Below are 11,556 nucleotides of genomic sequence, written 5' to 3' on the forward strand. Positions count from 1 at the left end.
CTCTAAGTATTTTCCATAGTTTGTTGTGATCCACACAGTCAAAGGCTTTGGCGTAGTCAATAAAGCATAAGTAGATGTTTTTCTGGAATTCTCTTGCTTTTTTGATGATCCAGCGGATGTTGGCAATTTGATCCCTGGTTACTCTGCCTTTTCTAAATCCAGCTTGAACATCTGAGAATTCTCGGTTCATGTACTATTGAAGCCTGGCTTGGAGAATTTTGAGCAGTACTTTGCTAGAGTGTGAGATGAGTGCAATTGTGCAGTAGTTTGAACATTCTTTGGCCTTGCCTTTCTTTGGGATTGGAATGAAAACTGACCTTTTCCAGTCCTGTGGCCACTGCTGAGTTTTCCAAATTTGCTGGCATATTGAGTGCAGCACTTTCACAGCATCATCTTTTAGGATTTGAAATAGCTCAACTGGAATTCCATCACCTCTCCACTATCTTTGTTGGTAGTGATGCTTCCTAAGGCTCACTTGACTTCGCATTCCAGGGTGTCTGGCTCTAGGTAAGTTATCATACCATCATGGTTATCTGGGTCATGAAGATCTTTTTTGTATAGTTATGTGTATTCTTGCCATGACTTCTAATATCTTCAGGGCCCCGATAGAGTAGCGGAAGCAAGAGGAGGCCCACGCTGCCCAGGATCTCTTGCACGCAGCGTTGCCAGGAGACGGGGAAGCCAGGCTGTCGGTGCCAGGATATCTGGCTCCTGGAGTTGGGGGCCCGAAACCCCTCTGTGGACGCTCAGCAAGGCTGCTTGTCGGTGTCCACCGGGGTAGCGATTCCCGAGACAGCAGGGGGTTACACAGACGTGTCCCGGAGGGTGACACCAGACTGCGAGCAGGGTCCCCACAGCGTCTCTCGACTCTACCTGGGGGCTGCTCCCTGCGCTCGGGCATGGTGGACGGCGGGGCCTGGAAAAGGCCTGTGTGGGGTTTGTGTCCTCTGTGCGTGATTCCCCAGGAAGGCAGCTGTTGCTGGGCTGCCCTGCTCTGCCCCCCACCCCACCCCTGCGCCAGCTTTGCCACTTTCAGGGTCTCAGGCAGAGCCTCTGGGGTCAGGGTTCGTGGGGCTCCCTGGGCCTGGTCCGCATAAGGCTGTCCCTGGGGAAGGCTGTGAAGAGGAGCTTGGAGAAAAGAGAGGACGATCGATCATCGCCTTTTCGTGCTTTCTGTGCTGTTGGATGGGGGCCGAGTTTCCTCAAGGGCGGCAACTTGGAGAGGAGTGTCTGGGCCAGTGAGTCTGAATTGAGAGGCCTGGACCAAGACGGGCTCCCACGCCGCAGACTGCAGTCCACAGGGACACATAAAACATGGGCTTTTCAGGTCTCTCTCGAACTTCCTTATTCAATATGAATAGGGGTGGATGGGATAGACGGTGATCTCTGGTTTCTCTGAACTGGTGAAGCTGGTCCAGCTGGTTACTCTTTCCATGAAAACTCCACTCTGTGGCCTTGTGGTACCTCCCAGGCACTGGGAATGCTCCCCACAGTCTGTCCCTAAGACCATGGGGGTCTAGGTAACAGGATGGTTGGCATCCCAAATTGGTTTGTTCCAACAGGATGACACCTGGAGGAATGTCTGCCTGTGTGATCTCAGGCTCTGCCTGTGCATATGTCCTGCAGTCCTTACTTCTCAGCACACGGGATCACAGGTGTGCCGATGAAAGGATGGGGGTCCTGTGGGCATCCCTGGGAGTGTCTAGTGAGAATGGGGTGCAGGTTAGGATCAGGATCTACAGGTGTATGGGGTGCTGCAGGACAGCTAGCATAAGCCCACACCTGACCCTGGGGCTCCCAGACTCCAAGGCTGACACCATCCCCACCCTCAGCTGGCTTCTGCCCCAACTGGCCATCTGGCCCAAATCCTGTGGGTTCTCTTCCCCATGGGGCGCTGCCTCAGGACACTCATCCGAAGTTTGAATGTCCAGAGTTGAATGTCAACAGAATGTCTATTTTGTGATGTGAGGCTACTGCTCTCCTAGGAAGAGTACTGAGGACTGGAGGCCGAGTCACATTTGTGTCTTCTCTTCTAGAGGACAGTGGTCACTGAGTTTCTTTAGTTAGAGCCGGGCACTCCTTCTCAGGATGGCCCTTGGGGGCCTCCGAGGCAGGAGCTGATGTAGACTCCAAGCATGACCTCATGGCACCTCATTGCCACATAGCAGAACTGGGGAGTCACTGACTACAGGTTTTCAGGATGATGCGACTCTTGATGGTGACGGTAAAGTCTCTCAGGATGAAATCGTGCCTAGGAATGTGACAGCTCCGTGGGCCCATGCAGTCAGGAGGAACCTGGCCTCGTGTTACTGGGACGTCTGAGGAACATCGTGGGGTGGCACAGCAGTGTCTCTGCCGCCTGTGGCTGCTCTGTGGCCCTGCAGCTGCCCTGCCTGTGACAGAATCACTGCTCCCTTCCATTTCGTCCAGTTCCACTTTCTCGATGGTTTTCTGAACTCCAGTGGAAACAGCGTTCTTCCAGGATCTTGTTACTTATCCCCGAGCCTGCCTGCTTCAGCCCCATGTGCCCCTAACATCAGGCTGTCCCTTAATAACAAATCATCTAGTATCAGAGGGTGGTCGTTTCACTCTAGTGATTCTTAGGTCAAATGTGGGCTCCCTGAAAATGCTGCCAAAGAAGCCTGCAATGAGCCAAAGAAAGTATATTCTCAACTGAGTCTCTGCGGAGTCCCCATCGGGAGGCTGGGGTCTGGGTCAAGCTGGGCCTTCAGTGGGAAGGAGGCTTGGTCCAGATTGGGTAAAGGTCTCCAGGCTGGTGGACATAGCAAGGCAAAGGGGTCTGAGGAGTCTTTTCATGGGATCTATTGAAAGCCTAGGGTTTGCATTTTTTCCCATAAAGTTTCTGAAATGAACAACAAAATTATCTGCAACTTTTTCTGTGTAGTAGTTTCTTTTTTTCTCTTTAATCTATTTATTAATAAATCTGTAAATCCACTGAATCCCTGTTAAGACACTAAGAGGATTTCACTTTCACAATTTGACAAAAGCATTCAAAAGTCACCTGTGGGAAAAATGTAGAAAAATAGGACAATTCTGTAAAAACCAGTAATAAAGTGAGAACAGATCTCAATGTTTAGGAGTTTCTTGAAGTCTCCTGTGACAAGTTGCCTTCTTGACACCTCTGCCTGGAAGTCTTATCTGTCCTTCAAACTCATGGCCCACAGGGAACCCCCATCTCACTTCTGCTTGTTGTTTTTTTGTTTGCTTGTTTGTTTTGTTTTAAACCAGGAATGGATGTTGGGTTTTGTCGAATGCTTTTTTAAAAAAATAACTATTGAGAAAAGTCTGTGTGGTGAATTACATTCTCTAACATTAAACATCAGGGCTTCCCTAATGGTTCAGCTGGTAAGGAATCCGCCTGAAATGCAGGAAACTTGGGTTTGATCCCTGGGTTGGGAAGATCCCCTGGAGAAGGGAACAGAGACCCACTCCAGCATTCTGGCCTGGAGAATTCCATGGACTGTATAGTCCATGGGGTCACAAAGAGTCGGACACAACTGAATGACTTTCACTTTCAATGTTAAACTAACCTTATATTCCCGAGGAAAAGCCCATCTGGTCATATGTTACCCTTTGTATATATTGCTGTTTGCTAAAATTCTCTGAGAATGAATTGGCTAAGATTTGTGCATCTGTGTTGCAAGGGATGTGGTTTTCCTGTAAGGCCTTTGTTTGTCATCAGGGTCACACTGGCCGCACAGAGGGTTAGAAGGTTTGCCCTGCTCTTCAGTTTTCCAGAGCAGGAAGCAGAGAATTGCTCTTGACTCTTCCTTAAACACTTGGTAGAATTTTTACCAGTGAAGCCATCTAGGCCTGGATTTCTCTTTATGAGAAGGTTTTTAACTATGAGTTCAACTTCTTGAGTAAAGTTATCTATTTTCTTTTGAGCATGCTTTGGCAGTCTTTGGCTGGTTGCTAGATGTGAATTTGACCTTGGTGTTGGACAATTTTGTATTCCGTCAGTACTCCTGAGCTCTATCTTGGGATGCACAAAAGTCTCTTGGAAACAGTTTGACCCTCTTGGACCTTTCTCTAGCTTTGTGAGGAGGTCCTGGGCACTCCAGCCATACTGGGCCCTCTGAAGTGTCAGCCCCATCTCCTGACTCCAAGGGCCCTGCGCCCTGCATCTGGGAGTCACTGTCCTTGGCTGCCTGATGTCCAGTGCCTTGAGGGCAGTCATCTGAATCTTGTCTGAGTGTTAGCTGGTTGGGGGAGAGGTGATTGGTCCCTGTGACGCCCTCTGGCCAGGAGTGGAAGTCTGTCTCTATTTTTGTTTTTAATCTTGATTACACCTTTTCCTTCCAAACTCTCGCAATTCCCATTCCTTAGGGAAAACAGCCCCCTGAACGTGTGTTGCGGTCCCCCTTGTCACCCCCTTCCTTCAACAATACATGTGAAAGTTATGCTGACTTTTGGGGTCAGCCTCCAGTGAAGGCTGTCAGATGTTTGCTCTGTGTAGCTCCGTGCTGGACGCACCCCCAGCAGCCCCCACATAGGCCTGTCTCCTGGCAGCTGTGTCCAGCGCCACACCATCAGGGGCGTGGAGTGCCACTCCCTGCTTAAGAAGGCAGGCAGGCAGGGGCTCACCTGGCCCCCTCCCAGGGCAGGGAGGGGCCCAGCAAGGCCTGGGGAGTGGTGCTGGGGGTGGGGGCACATCCTGAACAAGGCAGGTGGGTGTCTGCAGGCGGTGGTCCCATGTGGTCCAGATGACCCAGAGAAAGATGTTCTGGAACTTTCTGAGGAGCCCCGTGAGCTGCACGGTCCTAGTCCTGTTAGGCTGGTGGGGAATACGAGGACATCTCTGAGGAGCCCATCAGGTTGAAGGATAATTTCCAGGACAAAATGGAAAAATATGTTTACTGTCTTAAGGGCCACAAAAATATGAAATCCCCTACAGCAGTCATGTGGGGGAGGCTCCATGAAGGCCACAGGGAGCAGTGTGGGATGCCAAGGTCAGTGATGGATCTAGCCAGCATCCCCCAGAAATCTCTGGGGTCAAGGTTACTGCCTGGGCCACGAGCAGACTTCCCGTGAGTGAAGGCCTCCCCACTGCGGGGTTTTCATTCAGTGTAGGGACGGATACAAGAAGCAAAGACTCAGGCACTGTTCTTTATTTGTGTTGAAGGGAAATCAGTGAACATTTTGTGTTTGTCATGCAGAGATGTTTTCCTGTTGAGATGGTCAGCTTTGTGACTGAATCGTCCTTCAGGTGGAGAAGGCAATGGCACCCAACTCCAGTACTCTTGCCTGGAAAATGCCATGGACTGAGGAGCCTGGCAGGCTGCAGTCCACGGGGTTGCTAAGAGTTGGACACGACTGAGCGACTTCACTTTCACTTTTCACTTTCATGCATTGGAGAAGGAAATGGCAACTCACTCCAGTGCTCTTGCCTGGAGAATCCCAGGGACGGGGAGCCTCCTAGGCTGCCATCTATGGGGTTGTACATAGTCAGACATGACTGAAGTGACTTAGCAGCAGCAGCAGCATCCTTCAAGAGAGGAAATTATTTACATTTGTTTCTTTAAGATGAAATCCTACAATCCTACTAAACTTACGTTAAGTGTTGAAAATTTAAGAGAGTTTTTGGAATAACCTACATATACGTTTAATTAAAATAGGTATCTCTCAATTATTTAATTGGGAGGATTTTGTTAATTCAGATGAAAAGGAAATAGAATGTCGGGAATTGCCTGGCAGTCCAGTAGTTAGGACTCAGTGCTTTCACTGCTGGGGCCCGAGTTCAAGCTCTGGTCAAGGAACTAAGAGCCCACAAGCCGTGCCGCACAGCCAGAAAAAATAATAGGGGAGAGAGAGAGAAGGAAATAGAATATATTACATTTGCAAATAGTTTAAAATATTAGGAGGTGGGTGAGAGACATGAGACATTTCACTGAAAAGGAGTACAGGTGGCAGAAAAGCACTCGTGAAGATGGTCAGCACCATTAGCCATCAGAGAAATGCAAGCTAAAACCACAGAAGCTACCACCACTCACCCATCAGAATGGCTAAGATTGAACATAGTGCCAACACTGATGCTGTCAAGGCTCCAGAGACCTGGATCACTCTTGCAGTGCTGGGAACGTGTAAAGGGGCAGGCCCTGAAAGACTGACTGACAATTTCTCATCAACCGAACATTACCGCGGCAACCGGCAATGGCACTCCTGGGCATTTATCCCAGATAAACGAAGACTGATGTCTACATAAAAAAAACTGTACAGACTGTTCACAGCAGCTTTGTCTGTAAAAGCCAAACCTGGCAACCACCCAGGTGTCCCAGGTGGGAGAGCAGCCCAGGCAGCTATGGGGCTGCCGCACGGGGGAGCTGCAGGCGAAGAAAAGCTAGTCTCAAAGGCTCACGCGAAAAGACAGAATTATGGAGGAGTCGGAGAATCGACAACAGTGGGCGGGGTGGGGGGGTGCGGTTTGCGGCTGGAAGGTTCCTTGTGGGGACTGCTCTGTGCCTGATGACAGAGTGCTCCCAGGATTACATGTGAGACAAGATGGCAACTAAGCAGGCAGCCAGCAATGCTGCAGTTTGGGGAAGATGTTCCTGGCGGGGAATAGGGTGGCCTCATTATCTGCCTCCGTCTGGCCTTGACCATCCCAGGGGTTTTTGTTTCTGTCTCCTGAAACCCAGTGGCCTTTCTCGTGCTTTGCTTTTCCTGTAAGATGGCTGCTCAGACAAAGGACTCCCAGCCCCTCCACTCATCCTGCTGCTGCAGAGAGGGAGGGCCCTCAGGCTGGGCCAGGGTTGCCCAGAGGAACCCGAGGCACAAACAGCCCGGATTCCCCCCGCACCCCGGGCTCCCGGAGTGCCTGTGGGGCCTTTCTGTTGCATCAGCCCAGGAAGGCAGGTCCCTGGGCGCCCAAGGAGCAGGCCTGCCCAGGCTCGCCTCCTCCCGCTGCTTCCCGCTCCTGGATGTGGGAACAGCAATTATCCGCTCTGCTCTGGGTTCCCCTGGGGGCTGCTCTCCCCTCCTCCTCCCCATTAAGAGAGTGTTTTCCGCAGGTACTTGGAACCTGAGCAGGCATAGGCAGACTCAGGACCCCCCGCCCAGTGCCTAGTGGCCCCCAGGATCCAACCCCCAGAACCCCTTGGGCCTGTCCTCCCCCTTCCCACCCCTACCCAGCCTCTGTGAGGCCCTTGAGACTGTCCCCCTTTCCCACCCACCCCACCCTCCTGCACCTTTGCAGCCCAAGGAGGAGCAGGTGAAGGTCCTTAGCTCTTTCCAAACAGCCCCTACGCAGGGGGAGGCTCAATCATCAGCTAATTAATCGCCTGCAATTAGAAGGAGGCCTTAATTGCTGTTTACAACCCTCCACCACTACCCAGCTCTCCCCAACCTGGTCCACTTCCCTGGGTTGTGGGCTTTGTGTGCAAGTATCTGTGCAGACTGGTGGGTGGAGCTGTCCTCTGAAGACCAGCAGGAAGCCTGCTGGGCCAGGTGCAGGAAGCACAGGCTCCACCTTGAGCTTGCCTTCTGGAGTCCTCACTGCGCGCAGACCAGACCGTGTGGTCACCGGTCACCTGGTGAAGGGCTGGGTGGGGACAGCACCTGGAGGGTGCCAGCCTCATGGACCCTGTGCTGAGGTCAGCCAGGCTGACCTCTGGGCTCTGTGTGCTCCCCACTCATGGCTGAAAGCCCAAGAACACATTTGACCTTTGCTGGAAGCTTCTCAGAGCTCCAGACACCAGCCCAGCAGGGAAGCTGGTCTCCTGCTTGTCCTTATCAAACCTCCTGCCCGACCACCCTGGGCTGAAGTCCCAGGGATCGCACGTTCCTGAGTAGGCCTGTAGGTGGCGCCCTTGTCCAGCGGGCAATGGCCTGGACTCAGCCTACGCCTCCACTGTCCAAGGCCCTCTGACAGTGGAGAGGGGCAGACCTCGGTCTGGACCCTTCCCCAAGATGCAGAAATTGATGTGTTGATGCTCCAGGACTGGCAGTGAGGCCCCCTTCCCTGGGGAGGAGAAAGGGACCCTGCCTCAATCTGTGACCCCAGTGCCTCCCTGTACCTGGTGCCCAAAACTCCCCACCATGGCTGCCTGGGGTGCCCAAAACCCTGAGACGCGCTAGGGGTAGCCCTGGCCAACTCGAGGCATTGGGCCTGCTGCCCACACAGGGCCCCGCGCTGGTCCCCTGCGTCCTCCCCAGGCGTCCAGGTGCTGCTCCTTCCCTGCAGCCGCGCTCCTGCCACTTGTCTCAGACCCGCTTCCCCGTGGATCACACAGCCCCTCGCTCTCACCCGCGGGAGGGTCCTGGCCAGTTCCTGGGCCTGGACGCTGGGGCCTCCAGTGGCTCACATCCTCCCTGACCCAAGCCCAGGCCTCCCCCTACCAGCTGAGCCCCGTGTGGCCACAGACACCCATCCACCTGGACGTAAGAGTCACGGTCTCCAGAAACACAGACCAGCAGGAGGCACATGGACAGACAGAGATTCATTACGAGGACTTGGCAGTCATGTAGGCCAAGACCCTTGGGAAGTGCAGTCAGCCCACTGAAGGCCTAGAGAGGACGGGTCACTCCTGTCTAGAGCCAGGAACAGCCCCCCCACCCCAACCCCACCCTTAGTGGGGAGGGCTGGCCTTCTTGTTCCATTCAGGCCCTCCACAGATTGGACAAGGCCCACTCTCATGGGAGGGACATCTCCTTTCCTCTGTCCACCAATTTAAATGCTAACCTCATGGGAAATTGCCTGGGACAGGATCTGGCCATATCCCTGGGCTCCCCGTGGCCCAGCCAAGCTGGCACAAAATCAGCCCAGACTCTGACTCACCTTGGGGACTTGAGGCCTCGTCAGAGAGGCTGCAAACAGGGACAAACACACAGGATGAGTGCACATGTGTACCCGTGAAAACTAGGTTGGGAAGCCTGATGATGAACACGTCCCCACGATTCTGTGTGCAAGAAGCTGTGGAACAGCAGTGGCAGGAACCCCCATGTGGGAACAGGTGCGCCTGGCCTGGCATTCATAGGAGTTAGGTTGACAACAAATGGGCATCTTTTCAAAACTCCTCTCACTTTACAGTCTTACTTAACCAACCAACTGCCCGTCCATCAGCAAAAGCAAACAAATGCCCACCAGTGGGATGAGCGGCTTCCAGGAAACAAACCAAAAGTGCTGATCCCGACCAGTGCCTCCCCTCCACCTTCCAGTTTACTTCTCCGTGGACACGGTGTGAGGAAGGGAGAGGTGGCACGTCCAGGGCTGGTCACCAGCTGGCTGTGGCCACCCCGTGGGCAGCCTCATGCCACATCAGTTGCTCTGAGGTCCCCTGCTGTTTTCAGGCACTGTGTTGGAGTTGTCTCATGCCTAGCAGCACATGACTGACTCAGTCGGCCTGGACATGCCTTTTCCTGCCTTGTCCCCTGTTGTTCAGGACAGGCCATGTCCTGGAGGACCTCTGAGGCAGACAGTGCCCCTCCTCGCCCCTGTGCACCTCGTGTTCCCAGGATTTCTGCTGCCTTGGTCCTCCTTGGTCCCTGGGCTGGCCTTTGCTCCGGGCTGGGGTCAGCTCTGCCTCCCGTTTGGACGGTGAATGGGAATATAGCCGGGTCAGCATCCCCATGCCACCCGGGTCTTTGAGGATGGCCGCAGGGTCCTCCGGCTTTCAGCCCATTTAATACTTAACCCTGAGCACCAAGCCCCACCCTGGGCAAATATTTATTTGGCAATTAAGGGCTCACCAGAACGAAGGCCACGGAAGGTTCTCACAGCCAGGGAGGCAGCAGAGCAAACCGCCGTGGCTGACTGTCCAGGAAGGGTTGTCAATATGGGCCTTGGGAGGGGAGCTGGCTGCACCTTGGGGCTTTCGGGCTGCGTGGTGATGACGGCCCACTTAGCAGGAGGCCACGCTTGAGGGGCTTTGGACATCCGTCCTGGTGCAGAGGCACAGGATATGTTCTGGTGCCTAACCTCCATGTACTGATGCCGAGATAGCAAGCCTGGGAGCGTCTGTACTCTGTGTGGGAGGAGGCCTGGAGAGACGCCCGAGGGCAGCGCCTCAGCTGGTGTTCACCTGCCCTGGGGGCAGCATGGCGCCCTTGCCCTGGAGTCGGGGACAGCAGTGGGAACTGCAGGCCCTCCTGATGGCAGTGCCCCAGGTCTTGCTCACTGTGGAGGGGCTGTGGTGGGGCCGTGGTGGCTGCAGCGTGTCCTGCAGGGACCTCAACTAGACAGACTCAAACACCAGGAAAGAGCTGCCCCAGGGCCACAGCTGACCCCTGCCTCTGCTGACCACAGTGGCAAAGTGGCTGGGACGGGCAGGGACAGACCCAGAGCTGGCTTCCGCCTGGATTTCAGCCAGGACGCCTCCTGCCCAGGCCCTGGAGCAAGAAGCTAGGCAGGGGTTGTGTCCCCATTCTGGCCTCTGTCGTCTCAGGCCCCCAGGAATCTTCTGGGCAGATGCAGGTGCCACCAGGCAGACACTGTTCCCCTCTGCCCTCTGGGCACTGGCCTGCACTCAGATGCACAGAGGGGTCACACTGCAGACCCTGACCCACACTCTGGGTCAGGGAGAGCTGAACCATCCAGGGAGTGATGAGCCTGGTCCCAGTCAATGGTCCAGAGAGCCCCAGAGTCCCAGGAAGAAATGAGAAGCACCACCAATTGCAGACCTTGGCAGAGCCCCTTGGCACCTAGGGTGCAAGCACATATGCTGTGGCTGGTGAGCATGCCTTGCAAGAGGGCAGTGGGAGGGCGCAGGCCAGGGGGGCCCTGGGGCCCCCACAATTCTCACTGGGAGCAGCCCCCACCCCACCACCCTGGGGCACTGGCCTGGGGGGTGGTTCTAGTATCCCCCGGGAGCAACACCAAAGGGGCTAGGGTGTCCACCCCTCCATGGGGTCCAGGATGCGGCTAGCCCGCAGAGCCTGGGGGCCAGTGCTCTGCCCACGCTAACCACACCTGGGAGGAACCAGGAGGCCTCCGTGTGGCTCATCTGTAAAGTGGACAGAAGCTGGGGACACCGGTGGGGCAGTCACCTGCCAGGGCGCTGGCTCTGAGCTCATTCCTGGAATTCTGACCAGAAAAGGAGGTGAGGTGCTCACCCAATACCCAGGAACCAACTTGTTATGCACACATAATACAGGCAGACCTCGGAGACCCTGCGTGTTCTGTTCCAGACCCCCTGACACAGAGAACATCACAACAAACGAGTCATGCATCGGCTTTCCCAGCGCATGTAAACCGTATTTACACTGCACTGTAGTTTATTAAGTGTGCGATAGCATTATGTCTAAAACCCAATGTGCACACCTTGATTTTAAAGTACTTTATGGCTAAAATCTGCTAACAGTTATTCGACAGCGCAGGGTTGGCACACACCTTTGGTTTGTGAAGCACACAATACCCATGACATGCAGTGAAGACCATGGCGTGCCCGCTTCGATATGACAGCTACCATGTCCCATCAGGGAGGTATCACAACACCAAGTGAGAAGATACAGCGTGGCCTGGGATGGAACGAGTGAAATTGGGTTTTAACCCAGAATTTATTTGCTTAGATTTACATCAGTGCATAGAAAAACATTTTA

Source organism: Bos mutus, chromosome 16 (assembly GCF_027580195.1).
Source record: "Bos mutus isolate GX-2022 chromosome 16, NWIPB_WYAK_1.1, whole genome shotgun sequence".
NCBI lineage: Eukaryota > Metazoa > Chordata > Mammalia > Artiodactyla > Bovidae > Bos > Bos mutus.